We start from the raw sequence: 22040 nt of genomic DNA, 5'->3' as shown, positions 1-22040 counted from the left end.
AAGAAAAAATGGTTTTGCCCTATCCACGGTACCAACACGCCTGTTTGAGAAACAGTCACACCGGTCGGTGCAGATGGTTATGCAGATAACCCTTGGCTGGCATGATCCTGTGCCCAGAAATTGCGTCAACCGAGGGCGAAATTTTTTCTCAAAAACCTCCCTAAAAATCCTAAAAAAATGGCTAAAAACATAAATGAATAACTTGAAAATGAAGCTCAAGGCTTGGGCTATTACCTAGAACTGACGGCTTGTCAATTCACCTCCTGGATCTCCTGTAATTTGCTCCAGAAAAACTAGGGCAAAAGTGGGTAAAAAGTCTTCACTACAAAAGTGAAATGGTAAATGGTAAAAATATATTTATTTTTCCCCTATTTATTCATTTTGTCGTGAAAATATTAGGTTTGGTAAATATTTTGACCTATTTTACCTAAAGGACCCGATAATACACTTCACCTTACTTGTGTAGCAATAGGTGATGGATGTTTGGTGATGGCGGTGACTAAAATTTCAACTGTTTTCTTGACTAGTTAAACTCATATGAAAAGATTGCTGAGTATTTTTTTCCATTTTTGACTCGTTAAAGAGAATAAAAATGGGGGGTCTGCTTTCAACTCTTTTTTGACCCTTTAAAAGCGAAAAGATTGCTGAGCCATTGTCATTTCGAACTCGTTAATGGATGCAAAACGTCATGTGCCTAGTATAAGTTTACCCCTTTTTCGGGTTGGGAGGCACTATTTACGAAAGAGGTACTCGTTGACTGAAATGGTAAAGCGGTTTTCTCAAGTATTTTTTTCTACCTATTTGGGCTCGAGAGACACAAATGTATGAAAAGGGACCATGTGGAGTTTTCTTTTATGTGTCTTTTTGCAAACTCTCTAAACGTGAAAAAGATACCGAGTTACACCTTTCTCGGACTCGTTAAATTATTAAACGACATCAGATTCGTTATCAAGATGAACATGAGCTTCTCCTTCCTAGCGCTCATTAAACTTACTAGGTCAGATTCGTCTAAAGTATGAACTTATAGTGCAAGCATATGTTATCCCCTTCATGCTTGCGATTTAAAAATTAATGGGGTACTTGCTAGAAATGGTGGGGGGGAAATTTGGAAACCTATCGAGTCGTGTCGCCAGCTTACTCTTGAACACGACACTCTTTGCTTTGTGTTGGGTTGGGACATCCTCCTTTATATCATTGATCTTCTTGGGTTTGGGCCATTCATTTTTTCCTTCCATCTGATCTTTGCTATGTCACCATGACCACCGATCCTATGGATCCAAAAGCTACCAAACTTCCATTTGTGTCGCTGATATGTTCAAGAGTTGTCCTTCTACAATTACACTTACCTTTGCTTCTTTGTATCATCCAAAATCATTTTGCATCCTCTTGTCTCACGTCGATGATGTGGGATTCATTATGGCCCTCCTTCGACACAGTCACTTTCCGTCGACATCAACTCATTATCCGGGAAGTTGATCTAGAGACTCCCCTCTAGTACCTTAGAGCTTGCATGCCTTAATGGCAAATTCTTCACACTCGACAACAAGTTCACATCATTGGCTTTTGATTGAGTGATTCCATGGGTGTTCGACTTCAGTTCCTGTATTCAAATTCCATGAATTGTGCTGATAGTACCTTGAGGGACATTGTCATTATTGGTGGCTTCTCTTGTGCTTGTTAATAGTTTACATCACTGACTGGTAATCAAGTGACTTTCTGGCATGTTCGATGTCAACACATCTATTCACATGCTAGGATCTCTACTTTGATTGGGTCGTGTTGGAGCGCAAGACCCTGGACTCAGATCACACAAGTCCAGGTTGCGAAGTGGTGTGACATGGTTTATGATGATATTCATGTCTCTTTCAGACGGTTGGATATGACCAAACCATGAGTTATCATATGTGATCCTTCTCATTATTGGATGGCTGCGACCATACCTTGGTTTCATTATGATCCTCTTTGATGGATGGCTGCACCCATACCTGGATCCATTTACATGATCATTATATGGATGGTTGCATCCATGCCACGATTCTTGTATCATTTGACAAAGATATTATTTTATGTATATGTATTTGTACTTACTTGCAGGTTTTCCAATGACAGACCAATTCCTCGCACTGATTTATAAAGCATTTCATCCCTCAGTGCAGCTCGGCCTTCACGCTTTAGGGGGCATCTATTACACAACATTTTGTCACTGTCCCTACACTGCCCATTCCTTGATCCTCGAGGACCTCTACAGTGAACCCCGCATGCTTTTCCTTCATGGAGGAACTCCCATTATGTCCCTCTTCATGAGCAGATCATTCCCCTTTTGCACCATTTCCCCTGAAACTTCTGTTTTGCCCAGTTTACAAGGCCGACACTAATAACCTTTGTCTCCCCCGCACTGATCTGCAGAGATTGTCAGGTGGTATAAATGCAATATTTACACCAACATTTAGTTTGTCAATTCAGGTAAGTAAACTTAGAGGCATAGCACAATATATGCCAAAAGACAACCTCAGGGATCTGTTAAATAAAAACCAAACTCTTGCAAGAAATTCAAAAGGAGCATCATTCGAGAAAAAGAAACAAGACTTTTTAAAGCAAAGTAAACACACTTTGCGAATCTACTTTTGGCTCCTCTTCTAGGTTGAGTTGACTCATGTAGTAAGTCTTCCTCAATTGTCCAGGGGACAAGGGAATGTAGGCCCTATTCAAAAGAAAGTGATTCAAGAAATAAGGAATGCGAAACCTCTTAAAACATTATTGCTATATTGCAAACATGAAATCACACAACAACTTCATTCCAACTAATCTAAGGAAAGAATTGAATTCTTTAAGAAGAATCAAAATAATAATGCACTGGTTCTCTTAAAGAAAATTTACTACTTTAGCTGTAAGAGAAATGTGCAATAAGAACCAATATATAATTCATGTTGTTTACCCTGATCTTATTAAATACTTCCTTATAATATATGCAACATTTAATTATAATGAAGAATTATGTGAGAGTTTTGTCAATAAGATTCACAATCTTTCCTTATGCTGATCCGAGCATTCGCTTGCAAAAGTACAGTAATAAATGCTTTCCTGCAACAGTGTAGGAATAAATGTTTTCCTGCAATAGTGTAGAAATAAGTGTTTTTCTGCAAAAGTGTAGGAATCTGTCTCATATAATATTCAAAGGAAATTATGAGTATATGTTAAGTTAAGTTAACCAAAATTCTTGCTCAACAATTATTTCACCATTGCATTCTGGAAATAAACTTTGTTATGCAACAACGAGATCAGGGTAGATCTTTGTAAGAATAAATAAGAGATGCAGTTAAAACATTCACCATTTACTTTAGTTCAACCTTTATGAAAATACATCCAAAAGAATTGATATTAAACTTAAATAACCACAACAGTAAAATAAAGCTTTTGGAATGAAATTGAAAATGAAATGACTAAAAGAAGAGCTATGAAATGAAATTGTGAAATTATCTAAGATCACACTCACACCAAGCAAACTAAAATGCAGCAAATGAAAGTTAAGAGGTTTGGGGCAATGGACTGGCTGGTGGGCCCAACCATCCATCTCGTTTCCCTTGCAGAAATTTAAATCACAATCTTAGAACATTATAGAGAAACAAAGTTACTCAAAAGTGATTTCCAAATAAACTCATTTCAGAGTAGAAACCAAAATTCAGAATTTAATGCCAAGGAAATTCATTGCAAAAGTCTTGTTACAGATTCATTAAATAATGTAGCGCTGGCTCCAATGGTCCCCTCGAGGGATCATCCCACTGGTGTGCATATCCTCCTTCCTTGCACAACAATATGTAACTCCCTGTTCCGCAACTGAAATATAATTTACAAAATACAAATTGGCATCCTCTCCCACCTACATAGGTCCTCTCTTTTATATTGGTTTTTACATGATAGTTTCTTTAGCAAATAACATGGGGATTGAATCCAAACTGATATTCATCAATATAATATCAATACAAGTATTTACCCATTGAAGGAATGAATATCTGGCAATAATTTCCCAAGTCTGGTCATTTTCTACACTTCTGGAAAAATTGGTTTTTTTAACAAAATGCCTCCAAAGAACTCTGTGTATCTCCTTAACCATTAAGAATTTCAGAAAATTGTTTGGAGGAAACCTAGAATGTTATATTTTAAACAATAACCTCTCTTAGAATTTTCTTGTTCAGATCCACTGCCTTGGAAATCGTGCCTGAAAATCATTATTTGAAATTTGAGATGCTAAGATTCTGGCAAAACAATCTATTTTTAGAAAACTGCCTCAAAGACCATTATGTAACTTTTAGACCACTACAAATTTTAGAAATCAATTTGAGGCTTTGTCAACTTGCTGTACTGGGACCAAAACCCATGTTCTAGAATTTCTTCATTCATCTTCACGTGCAAGGAAAATGAGGCAGAAGTTGGCAGTTTGGAAACTACTGTGAATTTGGGGCCGAGGCATTAATTATTGGCTAGACATAAATCCGTACGAGCTGGGTGTATCTTAGCTTATGAGGAAGTGTTCAAACAATATTTTGAACAAAATCCTCTTTCATATTTCCCTAGAGATGTGTTAATGTATGAAAGCCCCAAATTAGTGCAGGCATGTTGGTGCAGGCAGAGCTCATGTAGGAATGTTGGTGCAGGGCACAGCTGGTATTGGAACTGCTACTACATGAATGTTAATACCTACCACAAAAGAGCCTAACATTAATGATATTTTCGCATTAAATTAACAAAAGAAGAAGAGTTCATAGATCAACAACTATCACCTCTAAATGCCTCTAAATGATAACTTAATAATGCGTAAAAACGAATAATAATGATTATAGACACCTAGTACAGACATGAAATTATTCAGGTAAATCATGAAAATTTGGACGAAATGGAGGCTCAACACTCCCCCATGCTGACCTTCTTGCATGTCCTCATGCAAGCCAAACCATACGACCATAAAAGAATTAAAGAAGGCAGGGGGAATGTTTTAAAGATCAAATTATCATTTCCAACAAAAGTGTCAGCAAAAAAAAAAAAAAACTTAGCAAGGAAATATGTAGATATCATGGTATGTCATCATTTAAAGTATTCATCAAGTCTACAAAGTTTTTATTACTGTAACAACTAAAACCATGTTAAAACACTTATGAAAGTACCTAACGGAGGAATGATAAAATTAAAATAAGATGAAGTATAGGAAAGAAATGCTTTGTACCATAAATTATGGAAAAAGAATACTGCACCTTTATGATAGAAATCGCACACCTGTTATCCCGTTTCAATTGAATTCCTTGCTTGTCATAGATTTTAGATCTCTTATTTCTGTCCAGAGTCTTATTAACAATCATGATAAAAATCAAATATTTGTTGAAAAGGCGCAATTTCAAGAAAATTACCATAAGATTCCTTCACCTAATACAACAATCCTTTACCTACATCACATAGTGCTTATTTATAGGCAACCACAATCAATAGACATTGTTTTCCATCAACACCTAGTGAGTAATCATCACTGAGTAATTCATCACTCTAAATACCATAAAAAAATTAAGTGAGTTATGATACTAGAGAAGGGAGATAAAAATAGAACAAAATGACACCTTCCTGGACCGATCAACAAATTGAACACTCTAAATTTGTTTTCATGCAGATGAGAAAGTAAATTTCTCCTTAATCCAGTACAAATAATTACCTCCACTAAGGGTACCACATCATTAAAGATTCCTAATTTTTAAAAGATAGAACTCAAAGCATCATGCTCAAAGCATCTTAAAACCATTATCCAAGAAATAAAATGATGAGTTTTAGGGAAATATAAAGATAACCAAGTAAATCATAGTATGCAATTAACTTTAATACCACAGACATGGCCCTGCTGCCTGCAGGTGTCTATAACCTCAGCAGGGATGTCTTTTAACCCAGTGAAATGCCTGTGTCACACTTAATAGATATAGATTTAGAGTCATATTATTTAATTTTAAAAATTAGATGAAGGCCACTGTCCTGGCTTGATAACTAGCTGATGGCAGTGCCATTGACAAGAAATAACAAGGATGAAAAAGTCAGCTCGTGATGAGACCTCGTGTCTTCTAGATTTTTAGCTGAAATCCATTACTCTAACTTGGTGACTAGTAGTAGTAATGTCATGCATGTTAGGTCTCATGATCATGGTAGGTCAGCTCATCACAAGACCTCCTATCATGCCCTAAATATTTTATAAATTCTGGTTTTGATTAACCATAAAGGTTACTTAATAAGTGGGGAGACATATCTACTCCTCAAGAGTATGGGATGGCATGAAAAGTTTTTAATGACTAATCATTACTAGCTAGTTCCTCTACATTAAAGACTTATTAAAAATATCCCAGATAATGACTGAAAGATTCTTTAAGTTAATAATGCTAGCGTTCTCATGAATAGCTTATTATGATCTTTACAAGAGTGGTCCACCATAGGGGGCTCTCTAATAGTACCTTCTCACGGAAATTGAAAATATATATCTCATATGAAAACTTTGTTAGAGTGGTTAATCATGGTTACTTTTGAAAAATCATGAGGTATTAGAGTGAATCATACTAAACAAAATTTGTCACAAATGTGTGTGTTAAAAATTGACGTGGATTAAAAGTGGTTTGAGTGGCTATGCTTTGAAAGTCAAAACCCCAATTGCATTGTTGTAACAATTTTATTCATGGCATTTAATTATTCTTCTACCCTACTCTACCCTAAGAAGTGGAAGACTCCCTTTTAAGTATAGGAGGGCTTCCAATGCAACCAAGTGCGCAAACAAATGTTGATTATACTCACACTTAGTTTTAAAGAATAGTCTTCAAGACATACCAAAGCATGAGGAACCAATTACTTCAATTGATATGGTACCAAGAGTTTCCGAATGATGAGGAAATAAGGTGGCTTGATGATTGCTTGAAACCAATATTCAATGAAATCCACATATGTATGATTCTCCAACTGATGCAATTCTTCCACAGTTTGATAGTCACTCTCCTAGAGGTACAAAGAATCTGGTGAAAGACGAAAGATAAATCCCTCAAATTCAGGCTCAAATATTTGATTTTCAAATTGACAAGAATGGTTGAGAGAGATTCTAAGGTTTTGATCTTCAACAAAATTTTGAGAACAAGTTCCAATGAAATATTGCTCCTCTAGTGGTCTTTGAATGATAACTTCCCAGGGTGAATGTTTAGCAGTAATGGGTGAAGTTTCCAAATTCATTCCCTTTCCAAACATGTAAGGTGTAGTATTCTGTTCAACATGGGAATCAACTGGAAGAATAGGTGGTTATAACTATTGTGCAACCTCATGGTTTAGATTAGGGTTTATGAGATGGTTTGTGCTAGGGTTTTGGTTAATGCTTGGACTATGGCTTGGGTTTGGACTAGGGTTACGTCTAGGGTATGGATAATGGTATGGACTAGGGTTACGGTACAGATTAGGGTTTGAATGAGAGCTAGGGTATGGGTAAGTATAATGAGTAGGGTAAGGATTAGGATAAGGGGTAGGGTATGGATTAAGGATAGGGCAAGGTTTCACATGCGGCTGAGACCATAGTGCAGGATAACTTAATGGTGCACTGGAAAGAAATTGTGGTTGTTGTTGGTGCTCATATGATTGAATTTGCATGGGAGATTGCCCTAGAGATAAGGATCCAAATGATTCTTGAGGTCATGGAAATATCTAGCTCAAGGATGAGGGCCAAAGAGAGGACCACTGTGACCATGCAATAGGATATTCGATTGGAGGAGGATTAAAAGTTTTCCATGAAATTGCAGGATTATAAACATGTTGAGAAACCTGCTCAAGAAAATAAGAATTATTCCAAGTATCAAATAATAAGGGGTTTTGAGTTATACCCGCCAGTCGATTTGATTCCTTACTTGATTACTAAGTACCTTTAGTAATACTGGTAGTAATGGGAAACGTTCCATTAGATGATCCTCTTCACAAATTTTGCAAATTTTTAGGTTACTAAGTGGACACTTTCAAAGGAGGTGTTTCTTTCTATAGTTGGTGCAAAGGATAAGCGGTGGGTTTTCATCCTGCTCCCACTCTTCCTGCAAATCATCCAATTTTGAAATTAAAGATTTAATGATATCATTTTTATGTTCAATCAAAATATTAAAATTTTCAATTGTTAATTCTTCATTGGATGAATTGTATGTCTTTGTAGCAACATAAAGATTCCTCATTAGATGATTCCTCCAAATACCATTTTCCTATTTTTAGCAAGCCAACTGGTACATTTGTTAGCACATGAATGGTGTATATGTAGGGTGGGGGGTTCTTTCAACACCTGAAAAACTCAAAAGATCAATTGCAGTAAAAAGAACAAACCAAGATTATAAACTAAGGAAAGCACACTTGCGGAAATTAAATAACCTCTATTGCAAAAAAAGTAACACACTTTGCAGTAAAATAAATTGCTCATAAAAACTCAATTGCAGTAAATCAAGCATCACACTTTGCAGAAAGAAAAAATACTCATAAAAACCAAATTGCAGTAAAAGAAACAAATCAGGCATCACAATTTGTAGTAAAGGAAATCACTCATTTGCAGAAAGGAAAACCTTGCTTGTGAGCTCTCTGGGAATGTCATCCAGTATGCTTCAGTAAACAAGGGGAATCTCGTTAATCTAGAAATTCAATTGTGAAGGAAAGGGAAAAGCATGACAAATCATTGAGGCCTTATCCTACAACGCCTCCCTGGCAACGGCGCCAAAATGTCAGGTGGTATAAATGCAAGATTTACACCAACATTTAATTTGTCAATCCAGGTAAGTAAACATAGATGTGTAGCACAATATATGCCAGAATAAAACCTTAGGGATGTGTTAAATGAAAACCAACCTCTTGCAAGAAATTAAAAAAGAGCATCATTAAGGAAAAATAAACAAGACTCTTTAAAGGAAAGTAAACACACTCTGGGAATCTACTTCTGGCTCCTCTTCTGGGTTGAGTTGATTCCTACAGTAAGTCTTCCTCAATTGTCTAGGGGACAAGGGAATGTAGGCTCCATTCAAAAGAAAACGATTCAAGAAATAAAGAATGTGAAACATCTTAAAACATTATGGCTATGTTGCAAACATGAAATCACACAACAACTTCATTCCAACTAATCTAAGAAATAATTGAATGCTTTAAGAAGAATCAAAATAATAATGCACTTCTTCTCTTAAAGAAAATTTAGTATTTAGTTGTAAGAGAAATATGCAATAAGAACCAATATATAATTCATGTTGTTTACCTTCATCTTATTAAATACTTCCTTATAATATATGCATCATTTAATTATAATGAAGAATTATGTGAGCATTTTGTCAACAAGATTCACAATATTTTCTTATATTGATCCAAGCATCTACTTCCAAAAGTGAAGCAATAAATGTTTACCTGCAACAGTGTAGGAATAAATGTTTTCCTGCAACAATGCAGGAATAAATGTTTTTCTGCAAAAGTGTAGGAATAAATGTTTTTCTGCAAAAGTGCAGGAATCTGTCTCATATAATATTCAAAGGAAATTATGAGTATATGTTAAGTTAAGTTACCTAGAATTCTTTCTCAACAATTATTTCACCATTGCGTTCTGGAAATAAACTTTGTTATGCATTAATGAGATCAGGGTAGATCTTTGTAAGAATAAATAAGAGATGCAGTTAAAACACTCACCGTTTACTTTAGTTCAACCTTTATGAAAATACATCCAAAAGAATTGATATTAAACTTAAATAAGCACAACAACAAAATAAAGTATTTGGAATGAAATTGAAAATGAAATGACTAAAACAAGAGCTATGAAATGAAATTGCGAAATTATCTAAGATCACTCTCACACCAAGCAAACTAAAATGTAGCAACTGAAAGTTAAGAGGTTTGGGGCAATGGACTGGCTGGTGGGACCAACCATCTAGGTCGTTGCCCTTACAACAATTTAAATCACAATCTTATAACATTATAGAGAAACAAAATTACTCAGATGTGATTTCCAAATAAACTCATTTCAGAGTAGAAACCAGAATTCAAAATTTAATTCCAAGGAAATTCATTTCAGAAGTCTTGTTACAGATTCATTAAATAATGAAGTTTTGGCTCCAATGGTCCCCTCCAAGGATCATCCAATTGGTTCACAGCTCCTCCTTCCCTACACAGCAAGATCTAATTCCCTGTTCGGCAACTGAAATACAATTTACAAAATACAAACTGGCATCCTCTCCCACCTACATAGCTCCTCTCTTTTATATTGGTCTTTACATGATAGTTTCTTCAGCAAATAACATGGGGCTTGAATCCCAACTGATATTCATCAATATAATATTAGTACAACGATTTACCCATTGAAGGAATGAACATCTTGCACGAATTTCCCAAGTCTGGCCGTTTTCTACACTTTTGGAAAAATTGGTTTTTTTTTAACAAAATGCCTCCAACGAATTATGTGTATCTCCTTAACCATTATGAATTTCGGAAATCTCTTTGGAGACAATCTAGATCGTTATATTTTCAACAATAACCTCTCTTAGAATTTTCTTTTTCACATCCATTGCCTCGGAAATCATGCTCGAAAATCACTATTCGAAATCTACGATGGTAAGTTCTAGAAAACCAGTCTATTTTTAGACAACTATCTCGAAGACCGTTATGTATCTTTTATACCATTATGAATTTTAGAAATCGGTTTGAGTCTTTGTAAATTTTCTATAATAGCACCAAAACCCATGTTCTATAATTTCTTCATTCGCCTTCACGTGAACGGAAAAATAGGCAAAAGTTGGCAGTTTGGAAACTCCTGCGATTTTGGAGTTGAGGCATTAATTATTGCCTAAACATAAATCGGTATGACCTGGGTGTATCTTAGCTTATGTGGAAGTGTTCAAAGAATATTTTGAACAAAAACCTCTTTCATATTTTCCTAGAGATGTGTCAATGTATCAAATCCCCAAATTAGTGCAGGCATGTTGGCGCAGGCAAAGCTGGTGCTTGAATGTTCGTGCATGCACAGCTGGTATAAGAACTCCTACTACATGAATGTTAACACCTGTCACAAAAGAGCCTCACATTAATGATATTTTCACATTAAATTAACAAAACAAGAAGAGTTCATAGATCAACAACTTTCAGCTCTAAATTCCTCTAAATGATAACTTAATAATGTGTAAAACAAATAATAATGATTATAGACACTTAGTACATACATAAAATTATTTAGGTAAATCATAAAAATTTGGACAAAATGGAGGCTCAATAGAGATAATCACTATTCTCCGCGCAGACCTATGCTATTGATCTGTGTTCCAGTCGCGATGGTCCTGTTATGGAAAGTTTTTTAAATTAGAGTCAAAGCTTCCAGCTCTAAAAGCTCTGTAACAGAAGTTCGGTAAATTGTTTGGCGATATGGGGTCGTGGATGACAATTTGGGCTCCTTCCCCCTATAATGATGGAACTACCTCATGGGATAAGTCCTTCTCCCATGATAAGAGGATCCATCTCCCATCCATATTTTGTATATAAACCTCCCTTCTTCCCAAGCACAAGCTAGTTAGAGTGTTGGCTGAGCGTGAGTATACTATTTTGATTAGATACGTAAGATATTACTAGTTGTAGCCATCTAGTTGTGTGAGGGAGAAGTGTGTTTGGTTTGGAGTGAAGCCTAAAGGGAAGAGCCTTTAAACTTGTTGTTTGAAGCCATCATGGAGTGCTAGCAGAAGTGTGTGGGAACCTAGTCTTGTCAGAGGAAGATTGTGGCATCAACATGAATGGTTGTAATCTCTCTTTGACATTAATATATGCAACTATCGATTTATTTCCTACATGTTTTGTAATATTACATATTCATGTCTTAATACTTCTTGAATCATTAAGTAGGTTGAATTGCAAATTTTCTATTATTATGTTTGTGTGGTGTTGTTGTTTACTTGTTTTAGGAGCTTGAAGAAGGAAGCGAGAGATTACTGGAGAGAGCAAGTGAGAACATCATCAGGTAGGATAAGCAACCAAGAGGTAGGCCCTCTTGATTGATTCTAACCTAAGGAAGTCTTCCATAGAACGTATCTATTGTGGCTAGACACATTATCAGGCTAGAGGAATTCGTTCGTGTCTGCACTTATAATTTTACTTCACCACAAGGCCTTCCAATGATTCTATAAAGTCATTAAAATCTCAATCCTAATGTGAATGCATTGATCATAGGTGAATCAATAGGCCAAGTCAATATTTTACATTTCATGAAGGAAAATTCTATCCCTTTCTTTTCCAATGTGGATATAGATACCATATTATTCATTAAACTTGGTACATACATAACTTCATGCAGCAAAACTAATTCTCTAGAATTCAGTTGAAATTTGACAGACCCAAAGCCTTTCACGGGATGAGTGGAGTTTTCTTCAAGAGTGACCATTACCTTAGTATCCCTCTATACGATATTAGAGAGGACTTCCTTATAATCATAGAAATGATGAATGGCCCCACTATGAACCATCCAACTATCCCACGAATACAGTGAACTAGTAAGAGCAAAAATAAGAATGTATTCATATTTATTTACAACATTACTTTCATACCTGGGAGCCTTTGAATTCTTTTAAGAAGGATGATGTTCTTCATTGTCACTTGAGGAGTCTCTTCTTCTTCTTCCAAATCTTATATCATATATCTTCCTTTCATAGTATTTTCCTCTTTTGTCGTTATAGTTGCTTCTAGTTTTGTAGTGATGTCTATTGTTCTTCTCAGGATAGTCCCGAGCAAAATGACCTTTCTTATGACAAGGGAAGCATTCAACCTGAGATAATGATTTGTCATTTTTTTTTTTTTTTTTGAGAAGGAGGATTCCGTGATGGACCTCCTTTTGTCTTCTTCTTTCTATCATGAGTGATACATGCAGCGGGCTCTCCCTCTTCATGTTTTTTAATCCTTCCTCTTGCTATCATCCTAGATTCTTCTTGTGTGAGCTTTGCAAAAATTTCATCAAGTGTCGAAAGGACATTGTTGTTGCTGATTATATTAATGAATGTTTCCCAAATGGGAGAGAGACCTTTGAGAGTCACAAATACTAGCTCTCTCTGTCTGGCACATTTTCTCCAACTCTCTACAATTTATCTCTAAGGCAAGAGATTCAAATAATGTATGATTGAATAGTTTCTCCTTTGCTCATATTAATTTCCTTGAGTTGATATTTCAAGGTGATGATCTCATTCAAATCATTAATTTCATACATGCCAGCTATCTTGTCATACATATCCTTAGATTTTCTTAAATTCCCAACATATGCAATTAAATTATCTTTTAAACCATCAGTTAGAATTTTCTTTGCTTTGGACTCTCCTTTCTGATACATGTTCTTAAGAGAATTGGAAGGATTTTCTAGAGGCTCAGGCATCCTTCCTTGAATGTATTTCAGCAGATCATTGATTATTGAAGAATGATGTGCTAATCCTAAGGACTATGAGAGAAACACTGATAAATAAAGAGTCATGGATTCCACTTAGTCCTAATCCTAAGGATTATGAGAGCAACAGTGATGAGGAGCATGATGAAGAATTTCAAAAGAATGGAGTGTCACGATGTCCAATTAGTCCTAATCCTATGGACTACGAGAGCAGCAGTGATGAAGAGCACGACGACGACTTTCAAAAGAATGAAGTGTCACGGTGTCCACTTAGTCCTAATCCTATGGACTATGAGAGTAGTAGTGATGAAGAGCATGATGACAAATTTCAAAAGAATGGAGTGTCACAGTGTCCACTTAGTCCTAATCCTAAGCACTATGAGAGCAACAATGATGAAGAGCATGATGAAAAGTTTCAAAAGAATTGAGTATCACGATATCCTCTTAGTCCAAATCCTATGGACTATGAGAGCAGTAGTGGTGAAGAGCATGATGACAAATTTCAAAAGAATGGAGTGTCACAGTGTCCACTTAGTCCTAATTGTAAGGACTATGAGAGCAACAATGATGAAGAGCATGATGAAAATTTTCAAAAGAATGGAGTTTCACAGTGTCCTCTTGGTCCTAATCCTATGGACTATGATAGCAGTAGTGAGGAAGGGCATGATGATGAACTTGAAAACAATGGAGTGTCACAGTGTCCTCTTAGTCCTAATCCTGTGGACTATGAGAGCACCAGTGATGAAGAGCATGATGACAAATTTCAAAAGAATGGAGTGTCACGGTGTCCACTTAGTCTTAATCCTATGGACTATGAGAGTAGCAGTGATGAAGAGCATGATGACGAATTTCAAAAGAATGGAGTGTCACGGTGTCCACTTAGTCCTATTCCTAAGGACTATGAGAGAAGTAGTGATGAAGAGCATGATGACGAATTTCAAAAGAATGGAGTGTCATGGTGTCCTCCTAGTCCTAATCCTATGGACTATGAGAGCAGTAGTGATGAAGAGCATGGTGACGAATTTCAAAAGAATGGAGTGTCACGGTGTCCTCTTAGTCCTAATCCTATGGACTATGAGAGTAGCAGTGATGAAGAGCATGATGACGAATTTCAAAAGAATGGAGTGTCATGTTGTCCTCTTAGTCCTAATCCTATGGACTATAAGAGCAACAACGATGAAGAATTTCAATTGAATAGAGTGTCACAATGTCCACTTAGTCCTAACCCTATGGAGTATGAAAGCAACAGTGATGAAGAACATGATGAATAATTTCAAAAGAATGAAGTGTCACGGTGTCCAATTAGTCCTAACCCTATGGACTATGAGAGAAGCAATGATGAAGAGTGTGATGAAAAATTTCAAAAGAATGGAGTATCACAATGTCTTCTTAGTCCTAATCCAATGGACTATGAGAGCAACAGTGATGAAGAGCATGATGATAAATTTCAAAAGAATGGAGTGCCATGGTGTCCACTTAGTCCTTATCCTATGGACTATGAGAGCAGTAGTGATGAAGAGCATGATGAAAAATTTCAAAAGAGTGGAGTGCCACGGTGTCCTCTTAGTCCTAATCCTATGGACTATGAGAGTAGTAGTGATGAGGGACAGGATGAAGCACTTAGTCCTAATCCTAATGACTATAAAGGTAGCAGTGACAAAGGACGAGATGTAGCATTTTCAGTAAGTAACCAGTTACATTTTCGACGTATTCCTAATTCTATGGACTATGAGAGCAACACTGACAAAGCACATGAGGAAGAATATCCAATAAACATCGAGTCAAATTTTCCATTTAGTCCCAATTCTAAGGACTATGACAGTATCACTGAAGAAGGGGAAGATGAAGAATATCCTCCAAGTCAGTATTTGAAAAGCACAACTGATCATAGTGTGGATAACATTCCTCTTAATGATGATGAAAATGCTTACACAAATGATGATCCAATGATGGAGATGTTGCCAAGAAATATTGTATCGAGGAGTAGGAGGAGACCTTTTCATGGTAGAGAAGAATATATGATGAGAAGAAGTTCTATCAGCACTCTCATTTCAAGTGAATGTTGTCAAAAAGATTGCTTGAAAGATATGGATTTCAAATTTGCATTAGAGAAAAGGAAGAGATATTTTTCAATGAATAAAATCATACAAAATTCATATTTAGTTGGGTGCATGCAATCTACATTGTCTGATTATGATTATTGTATTGGGTCTTTATTTATCTATAGAAAGGCTTTCAAAATGTTTCATTCGATGGGGAATTTTTGTCGCTCGAGAATTAAAGAAAATTTGGAAAAGCTCCCACATTTTTTTCAGAAGTACGTCATAAATGCAAATTTGGGCCATTATCAAATACTGCAATGTCATGGATGAAAGATTTATTTCAAAGCATGGAGAGTGTATGCCAAATAGATAGACAATACATATTCCAGATAATTTTTCAGGATGGGAAATCTACAAGTTATACAAAAAATATGCAGAAGGTGTTGAGGGACATGGTCGGTTTATTACATATCGATATTTTGTGAAGGTATGGAAGAAAGAATTCAACAGTGTCCATATTCCTAAGAAGAAAAGGATGGGCATTTGCAGTACATGTGCTTCTCTTAAATAAAAAAGGGACAGATGTGAAGGGTCAGAAAGAGGTAAGCATTCATAACTTTAAGTTTTAAAATTGTATAGTGATCAACTATGAAAACATATTTCTTAATGGCTTTCTTTTATGTTGTGTAGATTCAATTTTCAAAGAACTTCAGGAGCATTGCAAACAATAAACAGGTGAAAGGAAAAAGTTGTACAAGCATTGAGAGAAGTGTTATGGTAATCCAAATAAATATTTGGGTTTGATAATTGATGGTTTGGACTACAAGAAAACACTTTTAACACATTTTTTTCGCACACCCAAAAATTTACAAGAGGAAAATTTTATTTATTATCACTTGGTCGGTTGTATGGTTTTGAATGGGAAAATGTTGCCAAGGGTGTACTTCACAACTCCAAATATTCATAATGATGCAAATCTAACAATAACCATAATTCATGATGTTCTTTCTCATTGGTCTGGTAATCTTCCTGAGGTTTTGTATCTACAATTGGACAACACTTGCTGTGAAAACAAAAATCAGGTTGTTTTAGGGTATCTAAACATGCTTGTTGAATTGAGAACTTTTCAGAAGGTAAATATTGGTTTCCTTCTTGTTGGGCACACTCATGACCATATTGATCAGATGTTCAGTTGTTTTTCAGTCACACTGAGGAGGAAGGAAGTTGGGAGCTTGCCATCATTAATTGAATGTATTAAGAAATCGTACATGCTAGAGCCTACTTTTGATGTGTTGGAAGAAATTTTTGACATGCGAAGGTTTATTTTGGGATCACATGGTGAGGAGAAATGCATTGAAAAACTTAATGACATTAGCTTCCAACATCAATTTCGTATCAAAAAAATTGATGGGAAAACACTAATATGGGGTAAGAAGTATTCAACTACTGCAGAATGGAAATCATCATCAGGTTTGGAATTTTTGAAGTTCATTCTAGATCATTGAATATTCGCATCAAAAATATTGTTATTACAATCAGCTGGTGAATTTCATAATGCACACAGACAAAATAGAGATATAAATTATTTTGATTGCCTAGAAGAAATTAAAAAATGTATTAGATATACATATGAGTACTTTGATATTGCTGATTCTGTTTGGTGGGAGTCATTTTTCAATAATCAAATTGATATCATTTCAACAACAGCAAACGAAGATATACCTTTGAAAAATCCATTTATTTGGCAACAAAATGTGTCAAATGAACATGAGGAAATAAACATTGTTGAACAACAAAAATCTCAAGGTATTATTTATTCTTCAGGGGAAGAGGAAAGAGAGATGTATATTGGTTCCAGAAGATCTTGTGCACAACATGAAGCCATGGAAGAAATTTACAGGGGTTCAGTACAAGATATTAAGGAAGGTTGAATGATCGCAGTGCTAGCAGATGGAGATCCCAAAGGCTATCCATTCTAGGTTGCTAAGGTTATAAAGGTCTTTACAGAAAATGAGGATATTAGAGGTGTTGAAGTAGATTGGTATGCCATACATACACACCCATTCAATGGTGTTTTGATCTGAATTGGATCGATGACCATTATCACAACACTATATCAAATCAGGACAAAACTTCGAATTCAAAGAGCACAAAGCAATCAGGAAGACCTCTGGACAGTGGCAGTTGGCAATCAACGAGGAAAGATGAGGATCTCGGTCAAAGCACACTAACCGAGGCCCATGGAGATGATGCAGGAGGTGAAACTGGCCGATGGGAAGCCCAGATCGGGAAACAGAGGGCATTTGTGGTGTGCGATAGCGCTTAGTGCTAATCGTGCATCGCTTGGAAAAACCCCTTGAAAAGGAAAGGCCCTGAAGCGCTCGGTCGCATGGAAGCTGGGAAAACTATGGGGAAAGCGCTAAAGGCTAAAGGCGGGACCCACATTCCAAAACCGGTGGTATATCAGGGGCACCCTTGGGCGGTAAGCGGATTTGGAGAATAATGAGCGATTCCATTCAGCGCCCAACGCATGGCAGGCGTATGAGAGGGAAAACCACCACTCATCGCATGCTAATGGTCGAGCAAGTCAACCACATGAAATGAGAAAATTTCATCGGATCTGGGGGTTCCAGATCTAACGGTGGAGATCTCACCCAATGGAGGAACAAGATTTAACAGGGGATTAAGCTGCGACAAAGAGATATTGACGTCTGATTTGACCATCGAGTTGGCAGATGACTCATTCCACTATGTAACGGAAAAAATGAACCGGCAAAGAAGAGTTGGCACAATTCATAGGAGGACAAGTCGCCACTCCCTGTGAGCTGTTGATGATGATGTAGAGACAGGGAACACCAAGCGAGCAGTAGTAGGCGATCTGACGGGGGTAGAAGAGGAAGCGAGCAGTCATGAGATCGATTGGCTTTAAAGCCATGAATAGAGACAGACAACAGAGGACATCGAGAGGAAGAACTAGAGAGAAGAAGATGAAGACAGAGAAAAGGAGAGACAGGAAGCAAAAAAGCAGAAAGACAGAGAGCCGAGTGAACATACAGCACATGGCAGCATCAAGTAATCCCTGAGAGGATCTATCAGGAATTGAGCACCGCATTGGGCTTCTCCCATTAAAGACTAGAGAGGTCAAGTTCTGGTAAGGAAAAGAGTCTGTGTACTCTAGTGGCTTGGGGGATCCAAGAACCACCCTACCAAACATTGTTCTGTTTCAGGAGACTCAATTTGAGCTCCTCATTGTAATTCTCTGCTTTAAAGACACAATAAAAGAAGGCCACCACTGAAAGCTAGACCAGAGATGTAGCCCTGGAGGATAGGGTGAACTCCTTATTAATTTTTGTGTTCTTGTATTTGCTTACCATGTTTCTCTTGCTGTTTTTCATTTTCCAGTGTCTGTGTATTTTTCAATTTGATCGATCTGTTGCCTAAAATAACATAGACACACATCAACACATGAGTCTGTAATACCTTCATTCAATAATTCTTTAATTGAGATCACTCAAGGGTGATCATCAGATCAAGTGGTATCAGAGATCTAGGCTATTAAGGTTAGACAAGCTTGTGTTGGTTTCGCTGTGAATGCTCACTAGATCAAAGCTCAAATTAGGAGAAGGAGAGTTGGTCAAAACTAATCCTGAAATTGGGAGAGTCTATCCTCAGAAGACAATGTCAGAGGAAGGTCCTATGGGTCCAGACCCTCAACTCATAGAAAGTTTCCTAGCCATAAAGTCCATGGTAGAAGAGATGTATAGGGACTTTAGAAAACATAGGGATGAAGATTCATCAAGCTCTAAACAGGACAAAGGAGAAGACGAGTCTCACTTCCATGACCAATCAAATGGAAAATGGAAAGACGAAAGCTTTCTCACACCTCCTGATAGCCCTAAAAAGAAAGCATCTTTGATCAAACCAGATGTTAAATTTGATTTGCCTATATATGATGGAGAGTTAAAGACAGAAAAGTTGGACAATTGGATTAGAAAAATTGATGTGTATTGCAGAGTGCAGAACATCGACTCAGACAAGAGCAAGGTTTAGCTGGAAAGCCTACACCTTGGAGGAACTGCCTTGGTTTCGTGGGAAGGTAGAACCCAAGCTAACATGAAAAGACATGGTAAGACTATCTCTATCTAGAGTGAATTTGTGTTTGCAATCAAAAAGCAGTTCTATCCATTGGCCTACATGCAACAAGCCATGATGAGTTGGCAAACTCTTCAACAGTTAAAAGGGCAAAGTGTGCAAGGGTACACTCAAGAATTTAGAAAGAGAGTATTGATTCTAGGAATTTCATTAGACTCACCAGAGATTCTGTTGAAGTACATTGGTGGTCTACACAGCTACATGAGGCACACCATCCTCATGTTTAATCCCACTAGTTTAGATGAGGTATCTGTACAAGCTACTCATCTAGAAGCTAGAGGAAAGAATGGAAATCTAGAAGTTGGGGGACCATCCCAACCCACTGCAAGCAAGAGCAAGGAGAAAAGAAATCAGAAGTGGAAAGCAAGGAAGGCTAACACTTCACAGAAAAGAAAAGCTTCATGCACTCACTGTAAAAAAGGATGGGCATGATGATGAGCATTGTTGGATTCTCCATGCAGAGCTGAGACCTAAGAATTTCAAGGGCAAGAAGAAGAAGATTGCTGCAGCTTTTCAGAAACATTTGGGGTCAGACTCGGGAGATGAAACAACCATTGCAGCCACAGGTATAAAAGTTTGTCTACTTTAGAGGATGTTGAAATCAAGAAGCAGGTGCAAGAGTTACTCAAGGAGGGGTTCATTAGGTCTACCACATCACCATGTGGGTCACCAATCATTTTGGTGACAAAGAAGGATGGTTCGTTGAGAATGTGCATTGATTACTGAGCACTCAATAAGATAACAATAAAAAATCGTTATCCCCTTCCTCGCATAGATGATCTTTTAGATCAATTAAAAGAAGCTGCTTATTTCACCAAGCTAGACTTGCATAGTGGATACCATTAGTTCTAAGTTGCAGAACAAGATGCATGGAAGACTGCTTTCAAAACAAAGTAGGGATTGTATGAGTGACTGGTTATGCCTTTTGGCTTAACTAATGCTCTTGCTACTTTCATGAGATTAATGAATGATGTACTAAGACCTTTTCTTGATGATTTTGTTATTGTGTATTTGGATGACATTCTGATTTTTAGTAAAACGTGAGAAGAACACTTAAATCATGTTAAGTAGACACTAGATGTTTTGAAAAGAGAAAAACTTCATGTTAAAATCTCAAAATGTGAATTTGGCAAAAAATCTTTGAATTATTTGGGTCATATAGTAGGGGGTAGTGAATTGAAGATAGATCCCTCTAAGGTGGTAGTCATTGTAAACTGGCCTAAACCCAAGTCTGCTATAGAAGTGAGATGCTTCTTAGGGGTAGAAAAATATTGGAGGAAGTTCATTTCTAACTTTTCCTCAATTGCAACTCCCTTACATGCTTTAAGAGGATTGAACAAAGTGTTTCAGTGAGGAGGCAAGAATCAGAAAGCCTTTGACACCTTGAAAGAAAATATTAGTACATCACCTATACTAACACTGCCTGATCTGCAAATACCATTTGAGATCCAAACAGATGCCATTGACTATGCTATGGGAGCAGTGTTGACACAACACGGTAAACCCATATGTTATCATTCTGAGGCTTTTAATCATGCAGTGGTTAACTATCCTACATATGATAAAGAATTGTATGCATTAGTTCAGAGTGTGAAAAAGTGGAAACATTACTTAATGGGTAAAGAGACAGTAATACATAGTGATCATCAACCACTTCAATATCTACACTCCCAAACTAAGTTGCAACAATCAAGACACTATAGATGGATGGGTTTTCTACAACAGTTTCATTTAGTCATCAGATATAAAAAGGGAATACACAATAAAGTTGCAGACATGTTATCTAGACCCATTATAAATGCATCTACTATACTTAAGCATAATTCTGTGCTACATGAAAGCTACATTGAACAATATGCTCAAGATATAGACTTTAAAGATGTATATGCAACTTTAAGTCAAGGCAAAAGAGTAGAAGAATTGGATTATCATGTAAAGGACTGACTCTTATACCATTGTGGGAAGTTATGCATTCCACAAACTAAGAGAGTAAAGATAATTAGAGAAGCACACACTTCTCTGATATCAGGTCACTTTGGGGTAATTAAAACAGTTGCACAGCTGCAAAGATTTTGTTATTGGCCAAAAATGAATGAGATAGTTTCTAGATATGTAAGAGGGTGTACTCTGTGTGCTAAAAGCAAGCCCAACAATAGAAAACTAGGCTTGTACACTCCATTACCAGTTGCTTCTCACCCTTGGGAAAGTGTTTCCATGGATTTTGTTGGAGGACTACCTAAATCTAGGAAAGGTCATGATTATATATATGTTGTTGTGGATAGGTTCAGCAAAATGAGTATTTTGATACCTTGTAATAAACAAATTACAACTAAACAAACTGCAAAACTGTTCTTTGAACATGTTCATTTTGGATTACCCACTTCCATTGTATCTGATCGAGACACCCGATTTGTTGGGAAGTTTTGGTCAATTCTGTGGGAACT

Source organism: Pinus tabuliformis, chromosome 9 (genome assembly GCF_031772625.1).
Source record: "Pinus tabuliformis cultivar Carrire ecotype Pingquan chromosome 9, CPIR1, whole genome shotgun sequence".
NCBI classification, from domain to species: domain Eukaryota; kingdom Viridiplantae; phylum Streptophyta; class Pinopsida; order Pinales; family Pinaceae; genus Pinus; species Pinus tabuliformis.
Note: the sequence above shows the minus strand (reverse complement) of the source record.